The 24626-nt window shown below is 37.6% G+C and overlaps 1 protein-coding gene across 1 annotated transcript in view; it reads left to right on the top strand.

The window, feature by feature from the left end:
- The window catches only part of SYNPO2 (synaptopodin 2), a 171046-nt gene that overhangs the window by 106421 nt on the left and 39999 nt on the right, over positions 1-24626 (top strand). The gene's annotated exons all lie outside the window — the stretch shown is intronic.

Below are 24626 nucleotides of genomic sequence, written 5' to 3'. Positions count from 1 at the left end.
TCTGTGCTGACAGCTCAGAGCCAGGAGCCTGCTTTGGATTCTGTGTCTCCCTCTCTCTCTCTGTTCTTCCCTGCTTGTGTTCTGTCTCTGTCTCTCAAAAATAAGTAAAAGCTTAAAAAAATTTTTTTACCAAGTTTAATCCCTGGAGTTACAGTGATGGAAGCATAGAATGATTTAATGCTTTTCCTAGTCTTAGCACGTTGGGAGAGACTTGGGCTAAAGTCTGACTGGCTGATCTACAGTTGGGTGGATTGTCCCTGAGCTAATTAATGTTCCTTGTTATTCCTGTTGAACATTTGGTTCTTCTAGGAGGCCTCTGGCTCAGTCACTGCCGCTATATCAGGCAACATTCTAATAAGTAGTCTTATTCCTACAGAGAAGCTATCTTTCTCTGGAGCGAGGCCTCCTCAGACCACTGGGCCCTGCTGGTGATGTGTGAACTTCCCAGGGGATGAGGCAGGTAGCCAAAAATACACCAATTTTAGCAGAAAACACTGACATCAACAACAGCTGGAGCACCACAAACTCTATAAACACACTTGTTACTCATCTGCTGTGCCTGTTGGGCAAGACAGGTATGTGGCCCTCTTGAACATCTTGCAAAGGAGAGGTTCCCTAGGCAGGCCTCCTGATGGAACCTGAGATGAGAAGCATCAACTAAGCTCCGCATTCATAGCATTGAGTGGGTGATTAGTTTAGCCCTGACTTGAAAGAGGAGATGTACCACCTACATGGAATTTACAGTGTTGAGGGAAGGGATGATAATTGGATTGGATGGATCAATGGAGCACTTGTTGATGCAACATATGGACTGGGAGATTGGAAGAGTTTGAGTATTAGCTGGCTGCTGAGGTCTTCTGGAAGACTCTTTAAAAGGTTCTGCATCCAGCATCTCCTTATCTAGAAAAAAGGCAGTGTTTTATAAAAGGCAAAGCTAATTACAGTGCAAACTTAGATCACATGGCCATAAGCTTGGCAGGAAATGGAATGTAATTAACATTAACATGTTGGAAATCTACAGTTAAAAATGCCAGGGATTGCAGAGCAAGATGTCCTCTGTTTATGGTTTTTGGTTATTTATCTTATTTAATTTGTCTTTTGTTTTCATATCCAAATGACTGCCCATACAAGAATGAGATTATCTGACTGGGAGATGTGATAAACCTAGACCTTGTGATTAAATTTTCTTGAACTTTAACCAAATAACGATAGATCTCTGTTTGATAAATATTTTTTATTTGCTATGTTTTTATCACTAATAAAAGTGCACACAAACAAATGTGCTCTCACGGTGTATTCAGTCTGTTCTTTTAGGCTCCTTTCTGAAGGGAAGAGCAAGATTTTACTTCCAGTGCAATTCTCCACAGTGTCTAAGTGCCATGAACACTCAGCTGTGCTGTCTCATGGTCTAAATGTCCATGATTGTTTTAGCTTTTGATGCAGGATGATCCCAGCCTATAACTCTCATCTAGGAAGTTCTTTAAATATATGTCTTTGTAATGAGCCAAAACCATTTCTTCAAAAGATAGAACTCAGACCAGTTAGTGTGTTAGGTATTGAGGAGAAGTGTATATGCCAATTTGGAGTTTTGCGTTGAGTTCCAGACCCAACATATGTAATAATAGCAGTAGCTACTATTTACAATTTGTTGTGTACCAATTGCTGTGATGAACATGTTGTATATATTATGTATGTCAGTCAGTCGTTTCTCTCAACAACCCTATGGAGTAGGCGTATCATTCCTGTTTCATAGATGAGAAAACCAAAGTTCAGTCATTAAATAACTTGCTGAAAGCCACACAGTTAGTAAGTGAACCCAGGTTTGGATGATTCCATAGGCCCGGCTTGTGAGTGGCAGTACAATGTGCTATTGTAGCCTTTGACCCTGAAGCCAGACTGGGTTTCAGTCTTTGCACTGCTGTTTGGTAACTGATGACTGAGAATCTGGGTCAAAGAAATTATTCTTTCTGTACCTCAGTTTTCTCACTTGTAATGTTGGTGGTAATACCAATCTCATAGTGTTGTTTTGAGGATTATGTGTGTTCGTACACAAAAAACACAGAACTTGAAACGTAGAAGCATTACATAGTGTAAACTGTTCACATCACAGTCATGATGGCCCCACCTCAAATTCAGCAAGTCCCAAACACATTCACCACCTTATTTTCCCTAAACTTGCTTCCCTGGCTTGGCTGAGGAACTGTCATCCCACAGTTTTCCAAGCTAGAAGACTCTATATTCAACTAGTATTTCATTATTGATATAAATCAGCTCCTAATCTGTCAAATTCATCTTGTAAGTACATTATAAACATATCCCATCCTTCCCATTCCTGCATGAATCGCTGCCTCGTCATTTATTGTCTGAGCCTTTGCTGCCCAGTATGGTAGCCACCAGCTATATGTGGCTATTTAACACTTGCATCATAGCCAATTTGAATTGAGATACACTGTAAGTACACAATACACAAGAGATTTCAAGGACTTAGAATGGAAAAATAATATAAATTATCTCAATGACTTTTTATATTGCTTACATGTTGAAAGAAAGTATTTTTGATATATTGAAATACATATATATTTAAATTAATTTTTCTTGTTTCTTTTCATGTTTTTAACATGGTTACCAGAAAATTTAAAATTATGCACGTGGCTTACATTTGTAGTTCCCTATTTCTACTAGCTAGTGCTGGTCTAGATGTTTCCAAATTTCTTCTTTCATTATCTATCTATCTATCTATCATCTGTCTATCTATCTATCTATCTATCTATCTCATCATTATCTATCTAATTCTACTTATTTCTGTCTTACCTCTCTCTATTCTCTTGTCCACAGTAGTATTAAAAACATCTCCCTAAACACAAATCTGGTCCAGTCTCTTTTGTAATTAAAAACCTTTGTTAGCCTTGGTGGTCACCTGCAAAGGAAAGTCCAAACCCCATCTGAGGCATACACACAAACTTTCAGCCTCTCTCCACCTACCCAGACTTGTACCTTGCACAACTCTGTTTCATGCGCTTCACATTTTAGCACTACTGAGCTGTGTTTTGGTTCCCAGGTCATTTCACATTTTTTTTTGCCTTTGCACATGTTTTCCCTTTTGTTTTGAATACTCTTCTTTTCTTGTTTTGTTGAAGTTATATTTATTTTCCAAAATCTAACTCAGACATCACCTCCACTAGGGAGGCTTCCCAACATGGTCCATCTCTCCCTCTTTTGTGATACACTTGTTCTTTATGAATACTTTTATTATTGCCTTTACCACATGTATAACTTGTTTTTGTGACTGTCACCCCTACTAACCTGAGTATATAGAGGACATGTAGCATATAGAGTATATAGACTTTATTCATTTCTATATTGTCATTCAAAAATCAGTGAATGAATACACAAAATCAAACAACCTCCTCTCAACAAGAGAGGTACACTTTTGTAAGGTAAAAATAACACAAGGCATAAGCTATGCCCTCAGAGAGAGGTCAGTGAGGAAGAGAAGAAGTCAATTAATTTTGACTGAAATTTGAAAGAAGCTATGATGAGGTAGGGCAGGTTTGATTGACTGGCTGAGGAAGGGTCTCTCAAGGGTGGCCTGTCTTTTACAAATTTAACATAGTCCAGGACCTGACCCTCGGTTATGCACATTCAATAGCAATCTTGTCATTGGTCAAGCAGTAACTCAGTCTGGGGATACTAAGTCATGCTACCTGAAGACACAGAAGACTGAGGGTGAGCTAGATCTGATTTCTTCCTTTAGAGAGAGGGGAAAAGCATAACATAATGACAAGAAGACTAAATACTTGCATCTTCTGGAGAGTGCCTATATTCCCTTAGAAACCACATTATTATGTAAATCCGGAATTTGTGAGTGTGGAATCAGAACACAGTGTGTAAGTTGGAAGATTCAGTGGTAGGTGCCTCCTGGGCCCCCTTCCACAATTGGAAAGCACCTGTTATTGTGCACATCAAGCCCTTGATCTGGATACCTTCTCATCTGGGCAGTATTTTTATGGGCACTGCTTTGTCTCCTATCCTTTTCTAATTTCTATTTCTGGACAACTCATTCAGAAAGACACATTCTTTCCTTTGATATAGTAATACCTCCCATTAGGCTGCTCTGGTCTATGCTCAGTCCATTTATCTAAAGTTACTTTGAAAATTCCTGTTCTCATCTGTTACTCTTGACCTTAGAGTAACTCTCACATACCCGCCTTCCCTTATTTCCAAGATCTTCGTTGTCCCTGATTCCTGCCACAGTGCATTTGCTGGGGATAGGGAGAGGAATTGAGGAAGAGAGAAGAAAGCTTCCTGGAGGACACTATGTTAGGATTCTGGAGAAGGTTGGGGGTGGGGCATTGGCATGGAGCTAGGAAAACCCAGAGTTCTACACTGGGAGTCATCTAGGACTGGGTTAGTAACTGTCTATGCTTGCTAATCACATTTTTTCTGAAAGTATGTATCAGTTAATTGGGGAAAATTACAAGGCCCTGAACTTGGCCCTGAATATACATAGTCATCTCACCGGCTTGGTCATATTCTAAACTTTGCTGCCTCTGTATTCAAAACTGTGAATCTGGCAGGTTGCTGACCAATGAGGCATTCACTATTTGTATTGTAATGACTACTAAGTAGCAAAGCACATTTTAAAGGCAAAATATTCCCTTTTTTGGTGAACCAACAAAAGAGATTCATATTATTTAGATATTATCCTATATATTTGGGAAATGAGAAAACTATGCAAGAAGACTTTTAGAAATTGTAATTCTTGCTTCTTAGTGGCCAGAGGACTTTGTAAACAAAACTTTGAACAAACAAACAAACAAGGTTATATGTCTATTAGTTGCTATCTTGTTTTAAATGTCTTGATGTTTCAGTGCCTGGCTCAAAATTTACAGAGAAAGGAACTTTGGGGTGAGAGTCAGGATCCTTGGGGTCTGCATGAGTCCCAGCTGTGTTACATGTTGTGCAACCTTGAACAGGAGTCTTAACCTCTCTGGTCTTAGTTGTTCTCTGTATAAAAAGCAGAGGATGGGTTGTGTTAATTTCTTCAATCTCTCACAATTCTACAGCTCTGGGAGTCTGTGAAGTATTATTCTAATAGGCGGAGAAAAGCCTGAGATTTTAAACTTTTTCTTTCATCTCTCCCTCCTTTCTTCTTTCCTTTCTTAAAATTTGTTCAATGTTTATTTATTTTTGAGAGAGAGAGAGAGAGAGAAAGAGAACGAGCAGGGGAAGGGCAGAGAGAGAGGGAGACACAGAATCCGAAGCAGGCTCCAGGCTCTGAGCTGTCAGCACAGAGCTTGACATGGGGCTTGAACCAATGAATGGTGAGATCATGACCTGAGTTGAAGTTGGATGCTTAACCGAGTGAGCCACACAGGTGCCCCAGTTCTTTCTTTCTATGTTATAGCAGGGTGTGAAGAGAACAGATTCTGGTTGAAATGACAGGTTCTTGAAATACTGGCCACTTAACTGAGTGTAATCTTGGGCAAGCCACTTCATATCTCAGAGACTTTGTTTCTTCTTCTGCAAAATGATTTAATACTCCCTGCCTCCCTCAGGGTTGTTGTGAGGATTAGAGACGTGTGCAGAGTAAATGGTTTAGCAGTGGTTCTTGTTATTACTAATTGACCATGTCAAATGATAAGGAGATTAAAACAAGGTTCCTGTTTTCATGAAGATACAATTTAAGAGTGCAGATAACATGTTTTCTAATAATTAAAACATAAGTTACAACATGCCAGAAGAGAAATTCAGAGTCATTTTTAACAAGTTCATAGACTGCAAGTATTTCTGTCTGGAGGCTAGGGGAAGAGCTGTCTTCCATCAGGGGAAGAGCTTCAGGGAGGAGCAGTCATGTGCTCTGGACTCTGGACTCTGAAGGGAAAATCAGATTTCAAGACAGGATGGACATTCTGGGAAATAACACAGAGAAGAATTTTCTTCTAATCTACTTCCCTCTTCAAGGTTTGCACTGTTCCCTGACATTTATAAAAGGTTTTGAAGTAGAGGTGTTAAACACTACCATGTTCTGGCCCAAGAAGTTATTTTCCCTCTGGAGGATCTGGCAAAGGAAAAGTTAAAGAGCTTTGGAGAATGGCTTGTTAAACAGAAAGGAATTTCAGGATGTGGGTCTATTTGGGAAAAAGCAAGACTCTTTTAATAAGCAAATGGAAATCACTGACTGCAGTGTTACAAGAGAGTTGCCAGTTATCACTCCATCAATCTTTCCTTCCAGGTAGCAATGTTTGGTGACTTAATGAGGTGATAAGGAGCAAGACACTGACACATGCAGAGGTGGAGTCTAGAATAGAAGAAGGGGATGTCAGAAAAGGTCATTCTCATTTGAACCTTTCTTTGCTTTTAAGGTCAAAAACCTTGCTAATCGGTGAGCAGAGTTAGGGTTAATACTGAGTCATCTGCATTCTGTCCTTTCCATGTTCAAGAAGAGAAAGACTTCTTGATGACTGCCATATAAAATAGGAAGACTGCAGACACACACACACACACACACACACACACACACACACACACACACACAGGTAATGCAACACCCAGGGATCACCACCCTGGATTAATAAAATAGCACGAGCTCATAGTTGTTCACATTACACAAGGTTCCCTTCTCGGCACTGTGGTGTGGTGCTGAAATGCTGTTTAAAAATTTGTGCTGCTGCCTTCATACCATGGCCATATTTTGGAGCCTATGACCTCATCACCATCTGAGTTGCCAGGGCTGGATTCCAGGAGAAAGGGGAAGGGAGGTAGACAGGAGGTAGAGGAAGCAGAGATAGGCAGGTTAAATGAATTAAAACATTTAATTCCACTTTTTAGTATTCAGTTATATCATTTGCACGGAGGGTCTGTGACTTCTTTCTCCTCCCTCCTTCCTCCCTCCCTTGCTCCTTCCCTTCCTTTTTTTCCCTTTTCTTCCTTTTCTTTCTCTCTTCTGCTAATACGTAAGTCTAGAAAGTCTCTGAGCACCAAAACTCTTAAATCATTCACTGGGGACAAGTCTGTAAGGTCTAAGGTTTCATGAGTGAAGTGTAATTTTATTTGAGGTCTCCATTATAGAATTTTTCTTCCACACTGGTTTTCTTTCTGTCCTCACACTTTCCTCTCAGAAGATCAAAAATCACTCCCATTCCATATCTACCATTTGTTTTCTCCTTGATTTTATGCCCCACAAGGGGTGTCACTAACATGTATCCAGTGTGATGGGTGCCCCTTAAAGCTGTGCCACATCTTAGCCCTATGGTATTTCAATATATAGTTAAAGGAAGAATGGATCAATTGACCAGAAAAAAAGGAAAACTGCTTTTCACCTCAAAATTTTATAGAGAACACAGTCTTTTATACATAACACACATACATTTATATACATTTATATGTACACTCATGTTTTGATATTAACGTGTACATTAAGAACAGATACTAAAATGAAAACAGCACTTTAATATTTTCCTTAGCTAGATACTTGGTGTTCACTGAAGAATTAAACAAGAATTAGGCTAAATTTTCATGCCCATAAAGCCCAGATTATTCAATATTCTACAGTAGAATTTGAGTCAATCAAAACAGCTTTTATTTATACAAAGATAGATTCCCAGGTTACTCAAATCAAGTATACCTGGGAACCAGACTATTAAAAGTACAAAACTTCGGGGAAAAAGTCATGATGCTTTTTAAATTTAGTTTTTATTCTTTATCAAAATTGTATGCACCTAAGATCTGAATAGTTCTAGAAGACTTGTGATGCTATTTTCCTTCTTATTTCCAAACTACACACTTATTTCTGTTTTTCCCTTCCCTCTTTCTTTCTTTCTTTCTTTCTTTCTTTCTTTCTTTCTTTCTTTCTCTCTTTCTTTCCTTTTTTCTTTCTTTCTTCTTTTTCTTCCTTCCTTCCTTCCTTTTCTTTACCTTCCTTCTTTCCTCCCTTCCTTCTTCCTTCCTTCTCTTTCTTCCTTTCTTTCTTTCCTTCTTTTCTTTCTTTTTTTCCTCTCGCTCTCTTCCTTCCTACCTACATCTTTTTCTTTCTTTCTTTCTTTCTTTCTTTCTTTCTTTCTTTCTTTCTTTCCTCTTTTCTTCTTTTCTCTTTTCTCTTCTCTTCTCTTCTCTTCTTCTCTTTTCTTTTCTTTTCTTTCATCAACATTACCCATTGGTTTACCAAAATGGAAGATGAAGATAAAGCTGTGCCACCCCTCCCTACTCGTGGCCTCAAGCCCACATAATTCCTCTCTGCCCCTATTCTACACTTCCAATACAATTATATCATATTTTGTTTGAATCAATATTCAATGCTTAGCTAGATGTTAAGCTAGGCTAACATTATGATGTTAAGCTTTATAATATGCTAGGAGTAGTTTTTCCTTTCTTGCACAAAAATTTTTTCTCCCTAGAATTAACAAACTGTCTTTCCTTTTTAGTGTTCTAAGTTTTTGTCATTAATTTATCCCCAAACTCTGTCCATGTGTCTAAATAATTCTCCTAATGTTTTAAATCACATCAGAAACTTTATCAATATCATTGTATTTGGATGATAGAGTCTTCTGACTTGCTCTAATTGGGACTGGTAACTCTCTTTGCCAGGTGCATGTCTGTTTTCTGGAATCTTTCTTTGTAGTCATCCTGCTGATTCCTTTTTCCTCTTGAGCTGGTTCCTACTTCGTAGATCCCATGTTTCCATCTCTTTTTTTCCTGGTTTTCTTCCTCATTTATTTATTTAAAAAATTTTTTTTAACATTTATTCATTTTTGAGAGATAGAGAGAAAAGAGGGTGAGCTGGGGAGGGGCAGAGAGAAAGGGAGACAGAATCCAAAGCAGGCTCCAGGCTCTGAGCTATAAGCACAGAGCCCGACGTGAGGCTCGGACTCACTGACCGCAAGATCATGACCTGAGCCAAGGTCGGACGCTTAACCGACTCAACCACCCAGGCACCCCTCTTCCTCATTTTTATGGCACTCTTCCTCCAGTTGCTTCCTAAGAAACGGTGACGAGAGCTAAATTTTCTGAGATCTAGAATATTTGGTAGCATCTTTATTCTGTACTCACACATAATTGATAATTCCTCTAGGACTAGCATTCCAGGCTGGAAAGACCTCAGAATTCTGAAGGTTTTAGTCTGTGCTTGAGCTTCTAGTGTTGCTATTGAGAAGTCCAAAGCAATTCTGATTCTTGATCCCTTGTATATAACTTTTTCTCCTGGGAACTTACAAGATCACTTTGTGAAATTCATGATGATGTGCTTTGGTTCGTGTGTATTCTAATATAGTGTATAGGTTCTTTTAATTTAGAAGCCTTGTCTTTCAATTTTTGAAAGTTTTCTTGAATTATCTATTTGATGATTTATTTTTTTTTTCTTATCCTGAAATTTCTATTATTCAGATATTGGGCCATTTTTATCCATACTCAATTTTTTTAATGTTTTATTTTGTTTTTGAGAGAGAGAGAGAGAGAGAGAGAGAGAGCGAGCATAGCAGGGGAACGGCATAGAGAGGGAGACACAGAGAATCTGAAGAAGGCTCCAGGCTTTGAGCTTTCAGCACAGAGACTGATGCAGGGCTTGAACTCATGAACCATGAGATCATGACCTGAGCCAAAGTCAGACTCTTAACTGACTGAGCCACGCGGGCACCCCCATTCTTAATTTTTCCTTCTATTCTCATGTTTGTTTTGATATTTAAACCTGTTTTGTTCTAGGAGATTCTAAAAAATTTCCTCAACATTATCTTCCAAATTCTCTGTTGAGCTATTCATTTCTCCTGACATATTTTTAATCACTGAGTGTCTTATTCTTTTATATATTGTCCTATTTCTGTTTTATGACTCTCATATCACTCTGAAGATATTAGTCATAATGTTTTTTGGCATTTTCCTCTCCGGAATAGTGTTATGTTTACTTTTTGGTTGTTTTTGGTCTGTATTTTACAATAGAAGCTTTCCTTTAGATTAGAAGATAGATTTCCTTCCTTACTGTAGGATGGTCAAACTGGGGCATTTCTTGGTCAAACCCTAATATTGCTATTTTTACTGATTGGCTAATCAGAATCTTTCAATCTCCTTTCAAAGGGGTATAAGTTCAGCTGCCAGAGTTCTGGGAGCCCAGACAGAAGGGGGCTTAGGGTCAGGGTGCTATCTCGATATTCAGTAGTTAATCTTTCACTTAAGTCCTTATTTTCCATATGGGACATCCACCTTCAGCTGCACCTGGTAAGGTTAATAAAGGACATTTGCTTTGCTGAGGGGAATTAGGAAATGGTATTGGGGGGTTCTGATGTCTTCTTAATATTCCTGTTTTCATCCCTACCCTCATCTTTACTTCAAGGGGGAACTGTTCCCACAAATTCCTGAGTCTTTAGGGAATCCTACGGAGTGAATTGTGTTGCTTCTTGGCTTTCTCCTTTCCTTACAGAGAAGTCAGCATTCTCGGGCCTGCCTGTTTGTAGAAACTGTTAAAAATTACCTTTCTTTATAACTGAGGAAAGTTTTAAAATGGCAAATAAATATCTACCTTTGGAAAACAATATGGGCAAATAGCATCGCGGAGAACAACTAAACAATTGTTTTGAAATAGCATTAACACCAAGCCAGTCTAGGAACACATATCCAATTGGAGTATTCAGCAACTTTAATTATTGTATTCTACAAAGAGAATAAATGGCTTGATAGTAAAAAGAAAACATGTTGGCGCTTGGAATGTCCACAGAGAGAAGCTAGGGTGTCCTCCAAGCTTTAGCCAGAGGCTTTGGGGCACCAGAAAGATGTCAGCTTCCTTAACAAGAAGAAGCCATGAGCTGAGGGTGAGGGGAAGCAACAAGCCATCCAGGCCACATTCACCCTGACACCATCAGCAATAAACAATAACAAAATTCTCAAAGAGAAACCTGAGCATGATGGTGTGAAAGTTGGTGTCCTAGCCATTGCCTTTCTTACACTTTACAATATATGAAGACAAAAGGAGATTTCTATGAAGTGGTTCAAGATGGAGTCAGAGTATTCATCAAAAAGGAAGCAAAACTAACACTCTTAGGAACAGAAGGTCTTTTACTAGACTATAAATTATCCAGTAAATTTGTGTTCAACAATTCAAATTTCGAAGAAACTTCTTAATGCAGGGGTGTCAATCTGTATTTCTTCCAGTCACACTCTTTCCTATTTTAATATGGATTTCAGATTTTTTAACACTGATCTTGGGGAACAGACAGAACATCTTGTCGATACATTTATATGCTAACAACATCATCTCATACTTTTGCTTTGAATATTTCACATGTCAAATATAAATGTGTTAATAAAGGAATCTGTATGATATAGAACCAGGCACAAAAAAACATTGTTTACACCCTTGAAAATGACAAGCAAATTGAGTCCATCAACCATAATTGTAGTCTATGAAGAATTTGTAAGACACCACTATTAGAGTGAGAGATAACGGGAAGGCGATTGGGAGCGACAAACGAATGAAACTAAGCACATACTAGGTGCTTAATGCCTATTTGTTTTGGACTACATCTGTTCTCATAAGGTAAGGTGCCTGTCTCACTATGGGTCTTGGTAATTATCTGTAGTTATCAGGGCATGTCATATAATCAGCTTTTTAAGATGGAGGTCCAATTACCAAGTTCTTTGTAGTCTCCAGAGCTAGCCTGGAAGGTAAGCCTAGAACAGTACCTGCCTCTGGAGATACTCAGTAGTTGGTAGATGAATGAATGCCTTCAGAAGTGAGGTGAAATGAGCTGTGGAAACTTGTAAACACATTGGTTTCATTTTCACAGGCTTTTTCTTTCTCTGTAAAGCAAACTCTGAATGAAAGAAACCATGTCTTAGCAAATATAAATGAGATTAATCAGTGACGATTAGGTTGTGTTATTGTAAATGATGAGTACCAAACCATTCATTTGAAAAACAATTAGAGATTTGACATTTTCTTTGAAATCCAAATTGTTTCATAGGAATAGGAGAAAACTCAGTATTTCATAAATCTTCTTTTACATATATAAATTAGGAAAGTTTATGTCTCAAAAAATTTAGTATGGTTTATTTTTTCCTTTAAATTGTAATTCATATAGGCTGTTATATAGTTTGGCTTGAGTCATACCAAATGTTTCTATACTGAACTTTAATTCATTAAATTAATTTAATATATTTATCTGCTATTTGACTATTCCATTTCCTCCAAATATCAGAAGATGTATATTAGTTATGCGCAACTAATTTAATTAATGTGGAAACAATTTTTCCTATAAAACAAGCACTTGGTAATTCTATTTCTTTGCTTTAGGCTTATGTAATAATAGAAAGGAAACTGAAATTTCATCATATTTAGTTTCAAATGAAAATCAAGAACAAATGGAAATCCATTGTCTTTAGCATGTTAGATTTTGTGACCAGCTAGAGAATAAAAATTATAGTTAAGGTAAATCAGAATTTGAATGTTTTGTTATATTTGCATTGTACATTTAGCACAAGTATTGTCAAATGGTAGTTGGAGCTTTTTGTATGGCTGGAGGCTACACAAGATATTTTTGAAGAACTAGTTATTTGCCTGCATGATCTCCTTAGGGATAAAATGTAGGTAATGGTGCTTCCACATAAGCAGTCTTTAGCAGCACTCTGGCTCACATTACGTTTACCACTTCTAAAGCAGACAGATGCTTTGGAACATCTTTGTTTTCAGAATGATAAAAATTGTATAGTTAAAATAGAATAATGTGCAACGAAATCTGAAAACAATCATCTTAAACTCATCTTCTAGTCTTTTTGAGAAGTATGATTACTTGAAGCCCAATAGAGTTAATGATAGGGCCCTCAAAAGAAAGTCACTCAGTCCAGATATGCCTATTTGTCACATCCACACATACAGACACACACACACACACACACACAGAAATGGCTGGCCCCCTACATATTTCCCTATAGCATTTTATAGACAATAATACCAACTTGAGGGGTTCCTGGGAAAGGGTTTCCATGGAGGATAGGGAATAAAAACTGGGTTTCTGCATTTTGAAAGCCCTGCCAGAGATCCAATGTTCTCCAAAGGTTATAAACCACTATCACTGGTTGATGAGCCTTTAGGACAGGATTTCACAAACCCTAATATATATATGAAACATGGATGATCTTGTTAAATGCAGTTGACCCATTTGGGTTGGAGGCTGGGATTCTATGGTTCTAACAAGTTCTGGGATAATTCCAGTGCTGTGGTCTGTGAACCTCACTTTGAATAGCAAAGATGGGATTTTTATAGCCATCTTGTAGGCAAGCTAACAGGCATTTGTTTTGAAGTACTCAACAAGATACTATAGTATTAACTGGAGTATTGTGTGGTGAAAGGATATTTCCTATAACAGCACTCACTGAGCACTCACTGTGTACTACACTCTATGCCTTTGCCTCTCAGATCTCCCTTGCCTCCTCCTCAGGAGGCTAACGATTATTTGTCCTTTGGGAAACCTTGCCTCCTCCAAGAATCCTTGCCATATGGCCCTGCTATGTGCTCCCGCTGCATATTGTGTTGACTTTAAGGATAGCAGTTATCATGTTGGGTTACACTTATCTACCAACTTAATCTATCTCAGAATATAAAGGTCTTGAGGGCAGAATTCATTATTGTACTTCAGAGCCCAGAACACTGTCAGTCACATAAAGACAATCAGTAAATATGTAATATAATTACCTACTTAACTAACCAAATGAGGTAACAAAAACAAACCTCGAGCCTTGCTCCATTTTCTTACAGAAATTCAAGAAAGACCTCTGGCTGGGTGAGGAAAGAGAGTAGCTGAGGGCTCTCATCTGTCCCTGCAAGTCTCTCCTTGGCTGGCTCTGGCCCAAGATTTTTTGGCAAGATGACGACATTCATGTAGGCTTTCCTCAATCAGAAATAAATAGGAGAAGTATTAGTCAATCACAGCAGGGAACATGACTGGTTTGAAAATGCATCAACAGAACACTTACATGGACACAGAAGGCACTTGGCATGACCCTGATTTCCCTTCTTGAAGTACAGGATTTGGAAACCACTCCCACTGTCCCGCTCCACTCACGTGGACCTGCCCAGGCAGACAGAGCTTATAGGAACTGCAGGCATCTGCGGTATTGCGTCAGCTCTGGCGCCTGGTGCTTCTTCACCTCATGTGCTTACCTCCATAAATTGCAACCACGCCCATACTTAGGAAAGTTTTATGTTTTACTGATTGCCTTGTGACTTTGCCCCTTATGGGGCCAGAGGGATGATGGCGAAATGGAGTGATTGGCAGGAGCAGCTGTAGAGTTGCTTCTTGAGTCATGGTGTGACCATTGCCTTTGCTGGGGAAAACTCAGTCATCCCTGATGTGCGGTGTTCAATAGACCAATTCATTTCCACGGATACACTGGGAATTCCCCATTTATTCCATGATACCTGTGTTGTAATCTCAAACCTAAAAGAGACTGTAAAGAGAGAATAAATTACAAAGTACACAGTAGGTTTGGGAGTGACTATTGGCCCTGATACTGAGGGAAATGAGACAGACTTTAGAGTTAAATTCAATTTTCTCATATTGTCATTTATTCAGCTTACTATGTGCAAGATATACTTTAGGTTGTAAACAATATATTGCAGTCACAGCTCTCAATGAATTTCAACTAGTCAGTAATTTGGAACTGAATGGGGGTTATTTCCAATGCAAGTTTGACATTCCAACCCTGTGAAGATTTTCTTTTCTTTTTTCTTTCCTTTCTTTTCCTTTCCTTTCCTTTCCTTTCCTTTCCTTTCCTTTCCTTTCCTCTCCTCTCCTTTCCTTTTTCTTTTCCTTTTCCTTTCCTTTCCTTTCCTTTCCTTTCCTTTCCTTTCCTTTCCTTTCCTTTCCTTTCCTTTCCTTTCCTTTCCTTTCCCTTCCCTTCCCTTCCCTTCCCTTCCCTTCCCTTCCCTTCCCTTCCCTTTCTTTAAAATTTCTCCTCTTCTGGGGTGCCTGGGTGGCTCAGTCGGTTAAGCCTCTGACTTCAGCTCAGGTCATGATCTCACCATCTGTGAGTTTGAGCCCCGTGTTGGGCTCTGTGCTGACAGCCTGGAGCCTGCTTCAGATTTTGTATCTCCCTCTCTCTCCACCCCTCTCCAACTTGTGCTCTGTCTCTGTCTCTCAAAAATAAATAAACATAAAAAAAAATATTTTCTCCTCTTCTTTGTCTCTCATCTCCAAAGACAGTAGACTTTGGATCTCCAGAACTGGGCTGAACAGTGAGCTTCTTCATTTCCCCCCAGGTCGCCAGAGTTGCCTTCAGTCTGAAATCGCAGTTGGTTTCAGGTGTGCAAGGTTTTCAAAAGGCCTCCATTCCTGATTTCTGTCAACCTTTTCCTCCCTGGGCTGTTTGTCCTTGTGTTGCCTTTGATGGAATTTTCTCCTCTCCAACTCAGATACACGGGATGCCAGTGATGCTTATCACATATGTGTGTCTCTTTAGATCAGTGGTTCTCAGAGTGTGGTCTGCAAACCTCTAGGTTTCTGGTTTCATATAGGATGTTCCTGATAAGGCAGTAAAAGTTTGCATTTTATTAAATCTCAGGCACACATCTTTTTAATATTCTGTGTGGCAAAATGAAAATATACATAAAACACTTTGACTGAATCCCGAAGGACAGTGTTTGTCTTGAGGAAACACTGTACAATTATTTCAATTGCAATCTCTATAAGCCATTTTTTCCCCATGGAATTCCATTTTTATTTTAAAGAATGACTGACAGACACACTGTGGTTAATCATACTGGATATTCAGCAGACAGTTTCTTAAAAATGAACAAAATGAACCTGTCACTTCAAGGAAAACACTGCCAATATTTGAAAATTAAGTTTCATCTGCCAGTGCGAATTTGATAGCTCCTCAATACTTAAAGACTTCTCTGGTGAGATCATCGACAATATTAAGGAGTGTGATTTTGTTTATTTGTATAATGAAATGTGTCAATATTTGGAAGATCTGCATAACTCAGTGAATCAGTATTTACCAAATAACAATGCATGGTGTAACAGAATCATGAATGGGTAAAAGGTCCATTCAAAATGCAAAACAGACCAGTGGATTTTAATGTAACAAAGTATGAAAAGTTCATTGTTACGATTTTTTTTAATGTTATTCATTTTTTGAGAGAGAGAAAGAGACAGAGTATGAGTGGGGAGGGACAGAGAGAGAGGGAGACACAGAATCCAAAGCAGGCTCCAGGCTCCGAGCTGTCAGTGCAGAGCCCCACATGGGGCTCAGACTCACAAACCGCGAGATCATGCCCTGGACCGAGCTGACTGAGCCACCCAGGTACCCCTCCTTGTTATGATTTTAAATTTCACATTGCAACTTTAGAAACTACCACTTGTTGAGTCTGATGTAGTATCAAAGAAGAATACCCAAAACTATCTGAAAAGCTGTTAAAATACTCCTCCCTTTTCCAACTAGATAAATGTGTGAGGCTAGATTTTCATATGCCTCAATCAACACAATGTAACACAATAGAATTAATGCAGAAGCACATATGAGAATCCAGCTGTCTTCTATTAAGGTCAAACATTAAAGAGATTTACAGAAATAGAAAACTATTCATACTAAATTATCTTAGTTTAAAAAGCATGGTTATTTTTCATAAAAACCTATTGTTCATGTTAACATACCAGTTATTATATTTTACAGTTAATTAATGAACAAAAAATTTAAATGTCTCACTTTTTATATCTCACATGGTAAATATCAATAGATAGAACCCCCAAGAACAAAATATTTTTAAAGTACAGCGTCATTTTCAAGATCGTAAATGGGTCCTAAGACCAAGATGTTTGAGAATTGTTGCTCTAGGTCACACACACTTAAATACTGATGATGGTCTAGATGAAATTCCAGTTAACTAAAGCTTTGGAGGTGATCATTTAACCCCACCCTTGAAAGGGCACAGTCCTTGATTAACTTCCCGTGGCCTCTGCCTCAGCTAGTTTGCTCCTTTGTGCAGCCAAATGGCTCAGCATGTCCTGTGGCTGGGGAGGTGGCAAGAATTCCAATTATGCAAAGACAGTGTTGGCATTGTCTTTTACCCCCGTTTCCTACTAAAATAAATGTTTAATGCAATTAACTTAACTTTCTTGGAATAAAACTATGCAAAATATTTATAAATTTGTACTGTTGACAGTTCTTTAATCAAAACCTCCTGGGGGCACCTGGGTGGCTCAGTCGGTTAATCCTCAGACTCTTTATTTTGGCTCAGATCATGATCTCATGTGAGATCCAGCCCTGGGTTGGGCTGTGTGCTGGCCCTCCTTCCTCCCAGCTCTGACCCTCCCCCTCCCCCCCTTGCACTCTTGCTGTTTCTCAAAAAAAAAAAAAAAAAAAAAAATGCTTTAAAACCTCCTCAAAAACTTTATATGATTTCCAAAATGGAATCACCATGATGCATCTTACATGTATCTTATATATACACATACATATGCATATGTTATGCATATGTATGTGTATATATGCATATGTGTATATTGCAGTTCAATAAGGCATAGCATTAACTATCTGGAGGGGATGCCTTTGTTCTCCTGTAAGGAAAATGATTCCCTGAGACCCTAAATGCCTTGTCACATGGTTTATTTGCTTAATTAAGGTGCTATCTCCAGTTTGCTACTAGAGCAAAATGATAGAACTTAATACATGTCTTAAAAATCTGTACTCTTGTCATGTAGAGGACATTTTTTCAAGTTATGTCTACCTTCTTTATCCGTAGTTTTATGTAAGAGCAACCTGGAAGAAAAAACTGCTTTATCTAGTTTAGTTAAATATAGTAAAACTTCAGATGTCTATAGAGCTGTGAGAAAACAGGACAGATATATTTTCAGTGTCTAAAGCTAAACCATTTTAGTAAAAACAGCAATACAAAAAAAGTATTTAGGACCTCAAATTATGAACTCTAATCCAGTACCTAATGTGTTGATGCTTCAGATCCAGTTATACAAAACTTTTGTTTAGCTATTTAGGATACTACTCTCTAAAAGATGTCACATGCTTTCTGCATCTAATCAATCTAGTAAAGATGATTTAAGCATTTTAAATGACTTGAGATCATAATTATTAATGTCCTTTCTTTTACTCAAATGCAATAGAGGCATCAAGTCCCATTGAGCATGTGAGAGTTTTTTTACACATTCATTAAATTATCCAGTATTCCAAGTCTTTTTTTTTTTTTTAAGATTTTCATGTGTTTTTAAATTTTGGCTTTTATCTTCTTGCTTTGGCATTGTATTAACTATAACATCTTCCTTTATATAGGATGCTTGCTTGTCTCTCCATTTCTAATTTTCTGTAAACCAAATAAAAAAGGTATTAGAATTGTATAAAATTGAGCAAATAGAATGAGAAAGAGCCCCTGACACTTACAGTGATGCATAGATGTCTTAGTGAGCTTTGTTTAGTACTGTATTTTGACCTCAAAAGATGGTGAGCTTACTTATAGGTTCTTTAGATGACTAACTAAATTCTTATTAGGTGAAGTATTGTAGGATAATAATTATTTTGTTAGGGCCACCTGGCTGGCTCAGTCAATAGAGCATGTGACTCTTGATCTCAGGGTTGTGAGCTTGAACCCCATGCTAAGGTATGGAGCCTATTTAAAAAAAATTTAAAAAATTATTACTTTGTCAATGGTTATGTGTACAGTTAATAAAAATAAACAGATATTTGAAAAACAAAAATAGTGAATTCTAGTTCTGTTCTCTTTTCTAAGTAATTCGGATTCTACTAATTACTTATTTATCTAGTCTTTTAGATTTTACATGTGCTTTTTAATGAGTTCTTTAAAAAATATTTTAAAACTATTCTTTTTTAAAATTTTTATTTATTTATTTTGAGAGAGTGAGAGAGAGTGCGCACAAGCAGTGGAGGGGCAGAGAGAGAGGGGAGAGTGAGAATCTGAAGCAGGATCCACGCTCAGTGTGGAGCCCAACTCAGCTCGATTTCACGACCATGAGATCACAACCTGAGCCAATATCAAGAGTTGGACGCTCAACCAACTGAACCATCCAGGCACCCCTTTTAAAAAATATTCTTTTTTTTTTTTAATACAATGTATATAGAAAGAGTGTGCCTATAGGTAAGAAGTCTTTATTAAATCGATCACATTTCATCCAGCAAAAAAGCAGACAGGGACATGTCCACATAGGCTCTGGTCCATCAGTGTTTTTCTGAAAGACCTAGGATGTTTACATTCTTAGGAAGGAAAGAAGAGCAGAGAATACCATTCCATATTTGTACTTGTTGGTTTTTTAGCATAATGGTGGCTGCTTAATAACAGCTCAAGAGCAGTTCTATTGCAGCATCGTTTCTGCCTGTGAAATCACATTGGTATGCAGATTCTTAAGTATGCAGCCCCATGGATTAGGGCCCTCATTCCTGTCAAAGACAGTTATTTACTCCGGGAATCTTTCCAAGGTTGCTACCAGGAATGCTTTTTACTTTTATGGTGACTTGGTCCCTAAGGATAAAGACAATTATCCAAAAGGAAAACTTTTCGCTCAGTATCCGTACATATATTAGTGACCACAGCAGTAAAGTTCATAGTCTTCAAATGAAAACTCAACATGAGAACAGACTATTGAGCTTGAGTTGAGGTGCTGAGTATAGAATAACTGAAAAATCCTAGTGTCTGTTTGCATTTGCACCCATGACCTGATTTGAATATACAGTTTAAGATTTATTTTTACTATTTAGACAAACATTTTGTAAATTGAATCCCTTTTTCAATTCTTTATGCACTTATCAATGTTTTAATGGAGAAAAGCCTTATTTCCTTTCAGGAATCAACTATTATCCTTTTAGAACATTTGTCTAAAATAACTGTGCATGTTGATAACCATCTCACTTTTTTCCTTACAAATTCTTCACAGAGTTCTTATTTCTCTTGTATTGATTTCCTAGTATGTACTCTATAATGGTTTTTCTGAGCTTCGTGCATTGTCCTCAAGTTTGAATCTTCTCTGCCCTTCCTCCTTTATTCTTAGCAGATGGTGACCTCATACAATTTATCCAGTGTACATTTCTTCATTGTCTCTCCTGTCTTGAAATACAAGTCTCTGCATCCATAGTTTCTTCATCTTACCTGTATTTGAGTAGCTTCCCCTTCTTTCTGTGTTTGCCCTTGATTCTATCATTCTGTATCAGTTCAGAGTTTATTTGCAAAAAGTAGAAACCTCTATTTATTTTAGTCAGAAATGAATTTAATAAGTACTTACAGACTTGTTGAAAGATCTGGAAAGTCAGGCTTTAGGCAGGGCCTCTAGGAATGACTTCAAACAACACTGCAGAACTGGCTACCCAAGGGATTGGCAACATTTGCCACAATATGGAAGCAAGAGAGTCAGGAGCCATTGGTCCTGGCACTGGGTCTAAGGTTACACATCTTAGTGGTGATCTGGGATTATGATCTGATGGAAGCTGCCAGCAAAACTGCTGTATCCAGAGTAAAATCATCTCCCAGATCTGCACCAGCAAAATGGATACCTCACAATCTAATGTCTCTCCCTGTTTAACTCAATCCCTAATACAAGTTTCTTGCAGCTACACTTGCTGTGTTAGGACTATATCACACGCTGAGCACTCGCTGAAGGAGAGTCTGGGAAATGCTCTTATCTACTCAGCCTCTGTAACATACAAGGCACACTCAAACGAGCTTGGGACACAAGTTGAGCAATCCATCCGACTCTGCCACGGTCTTCTCCACTGACTTTTGATTTACCCAGTTATTAGTTATATTGCTTATTTACCATATGCTAGGTATTTTCTCAAGTCTTTTTCTCCACTTTACTATTTGAATTTTTTGCAGTAGGTTCCAGGATGTTGTTTGCTTCCCACAAGAAAGATTTTCCTTGGGTTATTATTGCTTTTATTCCTTGTATTCTGGTCCTTGTTTTCTTTTGCCTTGTCATCCTGAAACTATATTGCTATTTGCTATTGATTTCCAGAAATATTGTACCACTGTAAACATGAGTTCCCAACAACTTGTGAACTCATCTCTGGTACTAGGAAACTCGCCATCAAAGACTGAGTTTGGAGTTCGGAATCTTGAGAGCAAGCCCTGTACAAGTAAGATTATTTCCTTACTTCTAAAACTTAATTATTGCTCTTGCTGTGGCTCCCAGTGACCATTCTGACCATTTCTCTGGTCAGTTGAAGAATACAGATCCACCTAGGGCTTCAGTGTGAGAGCCAGCTGGGGTGAGGGAATGCTTATTAAGTCTTATCTCAGAGATAAGGGAAAGTTTTTTAAAGCCCTGGGAAACTGAGGAAAGGCTGGAGCTTCAGAAAGAGCTGTTAGATCATAGACTACTTTCCAATTGCCATCAAAAAGTTTTAATTTCTAATACTTTCCTTATCTGAGATCATCTCTCTCATCCACTTCTGACTATCTCAAGGTCCCTAAGACTTCATGTTATGGATTGAGAATAGCCCACATAGGAGAGTTTAGATTTAGGCTAATTTCCTCTTTCCTTTTCATAAAATTTAATAGATGTAGTAGTGGAATCTAAGGAAGAGATTGTCTTGGTTCCTATCACGTACTCTGACATCTTCCAAGAGGACTTGTCAATGAGTTATACATGAAAATCAGCCCAGGAGATAAGATTTAGTTTCACTGACAACAAGCTGACACAACTGACATGCCATGTACACAAGACAAAATGGTTTAACCACAAGATTCTTTGAGAATTCAAATCTGATACCTGTTTTCTAGTCAGTTCTGGAAGACTTGGAAATGAAGGTGAAGACAGAGAACAGAAAAAGAAGCTTTTTGCATTTTTCCAGGGAATTATTTCTTCCTAAAACCAAATTAGCATACCTGAAACTGTTCTTAGATTTATTCTGTGAAATGAAAATAACACTGTTGAATTTCCCAGAGAAGCTCTAACTTTCCATTTTCACTTGGTGGTAATAAAATAAGTCTTGCCTGGGATGGATCAAGAAGCAGTAAGCAAAGAATACAGTATTTGGTAAATATTTACATTACCAACATCTCTTAGTTCTGTGGTCTGATTAAATTGAGAGGCACTTATAGGGACTACAGTATTTTAAGGATAGAAACTCCTTATCAGTATGTGTATTAGATGTGGAAAGAGGTCTTTGAGGGAATGTTCTCAAGAAAAAGGCATTACATCACACGCTCATATAGGTATGTTGTGTCAAATCACAGTTTGCAAAAGATAATTATACTCAAGTTTGAATTTTTAACATACTGGGTCAAAATATTGATTGTTTTCCAGTCATTAAAGAATACCTTATATATAAATGTTACAATATAAGAAGAAGAAGGAAAACCAAATGAAACAAAACCTGTCTTTCCCAGTTAATGGGCTGACAGGGCAAATCTTTGTTACCTCTGCCTTATCTCTTCCATTTCCTCCATGACTTTCCTTAACTGCCTATACTAATTCTTGTTATACTTCTACTCCCTCCCTTTACTCTGATTCATGGTAGAGAATTCAGACTATTGACTACAGAGGCAACGTGCATAGTGGTTAAAAACACATGCCCTGAAGTCAGATTCCCTGGGTTCAATTTCTGATTCTCACTCTGTGATTTTAGGCAAAGTACCTAATTTTCTGTTTTCTTATCTGTAAAATGAAAGTGAGGGAACCTGTTTGAACATACACAAATGGAATTATATTTATACTTCTCACTGAGGTTTTGTAGGGATAAGTGGTTGAGCATGCATAGGGCTTAGCATAGTAAGTGCTCAATGAAAACAAGCCACTAGTATTTAAATAACTGTATTGTTGTTTCAAGCAGTAAGTAGGCTTGTCTTCTTCCACCTTTCAGCTATGAAATGTGTACTTACTGAGGAAAAGACAGATACAACCTTTATCTTTAGATTAAGATGAGTTAATGCCAAATATATGCATAAAAACTGAAAATAAATCCAGATGTTTTCAAACATCTGGCAAACTACCAACATTCTATAGCTTTTCTTCGTACTTGGCACGTTCCTTTCAAGTGTGTGTATGTGCTGGAAGCCGAGTCATTTTTATCCATTAGCCCTTTCTTGGGCACCTCTAGGAGTTGTATATGCATCATGGAACTTAATACATATTATTTCTAATCCCTTTTAGCCATCTAAAGAAGTAATATTTATTAGCTCTATTTTACAGTTTAGGAAACTAAAGCTCAAAGTGTAATATAACTTATCTAAGTTCAGTCAGATCGTCATTATTGGAGCTACATGATTGAAATCCGTCTTCCTTCAGAGTTGGTATCCTCTCCCACTTTGACATGTATTTTATGAATCTATGACTAATGGCCTTAGAAGAAGACTGGTTGATAAATTCACTGAGATTCAGCATCATCAATGCTAATGATCTGTATATCCAAATTTATCACTGACAGCATATTTCATTTTCACAAATAGGACTATTTTCAGGAGTTAGAATTTTTACTCACATACATGATAATACTCAACTATATACATTTTAACAGTATATAATTATACACAATGTAAGGTAAGGATCTTTTGTACACTAATAAGTGTTTATCCATCATATGAATAGAACCTATGAACAGAACCATTTTGGTAAAGTTGCTGACTGCAAAGGATATGTCTGGGCATAATAGACACTGTCACACAATCTTTGTTTTGCTAGTCCATTTAAAAATGGAGAAAGAGTAGTCCTACAGAGAAACCTTTGTGGCAAGGGAAGTATCATCATACTTAACATGGTCCTTGAGGAAAATATTTCTTGCTGTTCAGACAAATGTAAAAGGTCAGTGAAACACAGTCACAGCAGTTGATTATGAATGTTGACCTCAGAATGCATGCTCTGAAGGAATGCTAACTACTCCTACCATAATGCTTTTGCTTATTTGGATACCATTAAAAGCTCTACTTGACAGGCATAATGATGAACTGTACTTTTCCTGTCAAGCAACACATGTTTGGATGATAGACAGCTCTCTTAACTTGGGGATTTATTTATCTTCCAAGGACAATTTTTCAACTTGCTCTGCAAACCCATAGAATTGCTTAAAACTCACACAACTTATTACTGACAAAGGGAAACCCCCTGTCCTCACACATAAGATTGGGCCTTGAAGGGTACAATGATACATCTGTTTTATAAATATAAAACCTCTTTGGTCCTCCATAAGCTGAATTTTCTGTGTTCTAGTACTTCTGACTCAATTGACTGAATGGGTTTATACTTCAAAAAATGCCTTGTTATCCACCTAATCTTATTTTATAAAAAAATAAATAAATAAATTTAAATGATTGAAATGTGAACTAATAACTCTAACCGTAACTTAAGTGTTCATTATTGGGTATTGTTTTATCCCTGACTTATAAACAACTCTCTTGTGATTCTTTATTTTAATTATTTCATGCAAGACAAAACAAAACAAATATATTTGGCAGTTAAATAGATATTTTTCAAAACTGGGTGCATATTCTTTTTCTCATTTCTTTTGTTGCTTCCTTATAGCCTTGGAAATATTGAATTCATTTAATTTTTTGCAATAAACTAGTGTGTTCTTCCAAAAAATAAGAATGAGATAGATTTGTTAGAAAAGGGAAAGCCACTTTAGATTATAATTTATAATGATCAGTGGATAGATCATCCCAGAACAAAACTAACTGAATCAGTTCAAAC

The sequence above is a fragment of the Acinonyx jubatus genome, chromosome B1, assembly GCF_027475565.1.
Source record: "Acinonyx jubatus isolate Ajub_Pintada_27869175 chromosome B1, VMU_Ajub_asm_v1.0, whole genome shotgun sequence".
Lineage (NCBI taxonomy): Eukaryota > Metazoa > Chordata > Mammalia > Carnivora > Felidae > Acinonyx > Acinonyx jubatus.
The sequence above is the reverse complement of the archived record's forward strand: the minus strand, read 5'-3'. Positions and strand labels throughout refer to the sequence as shown.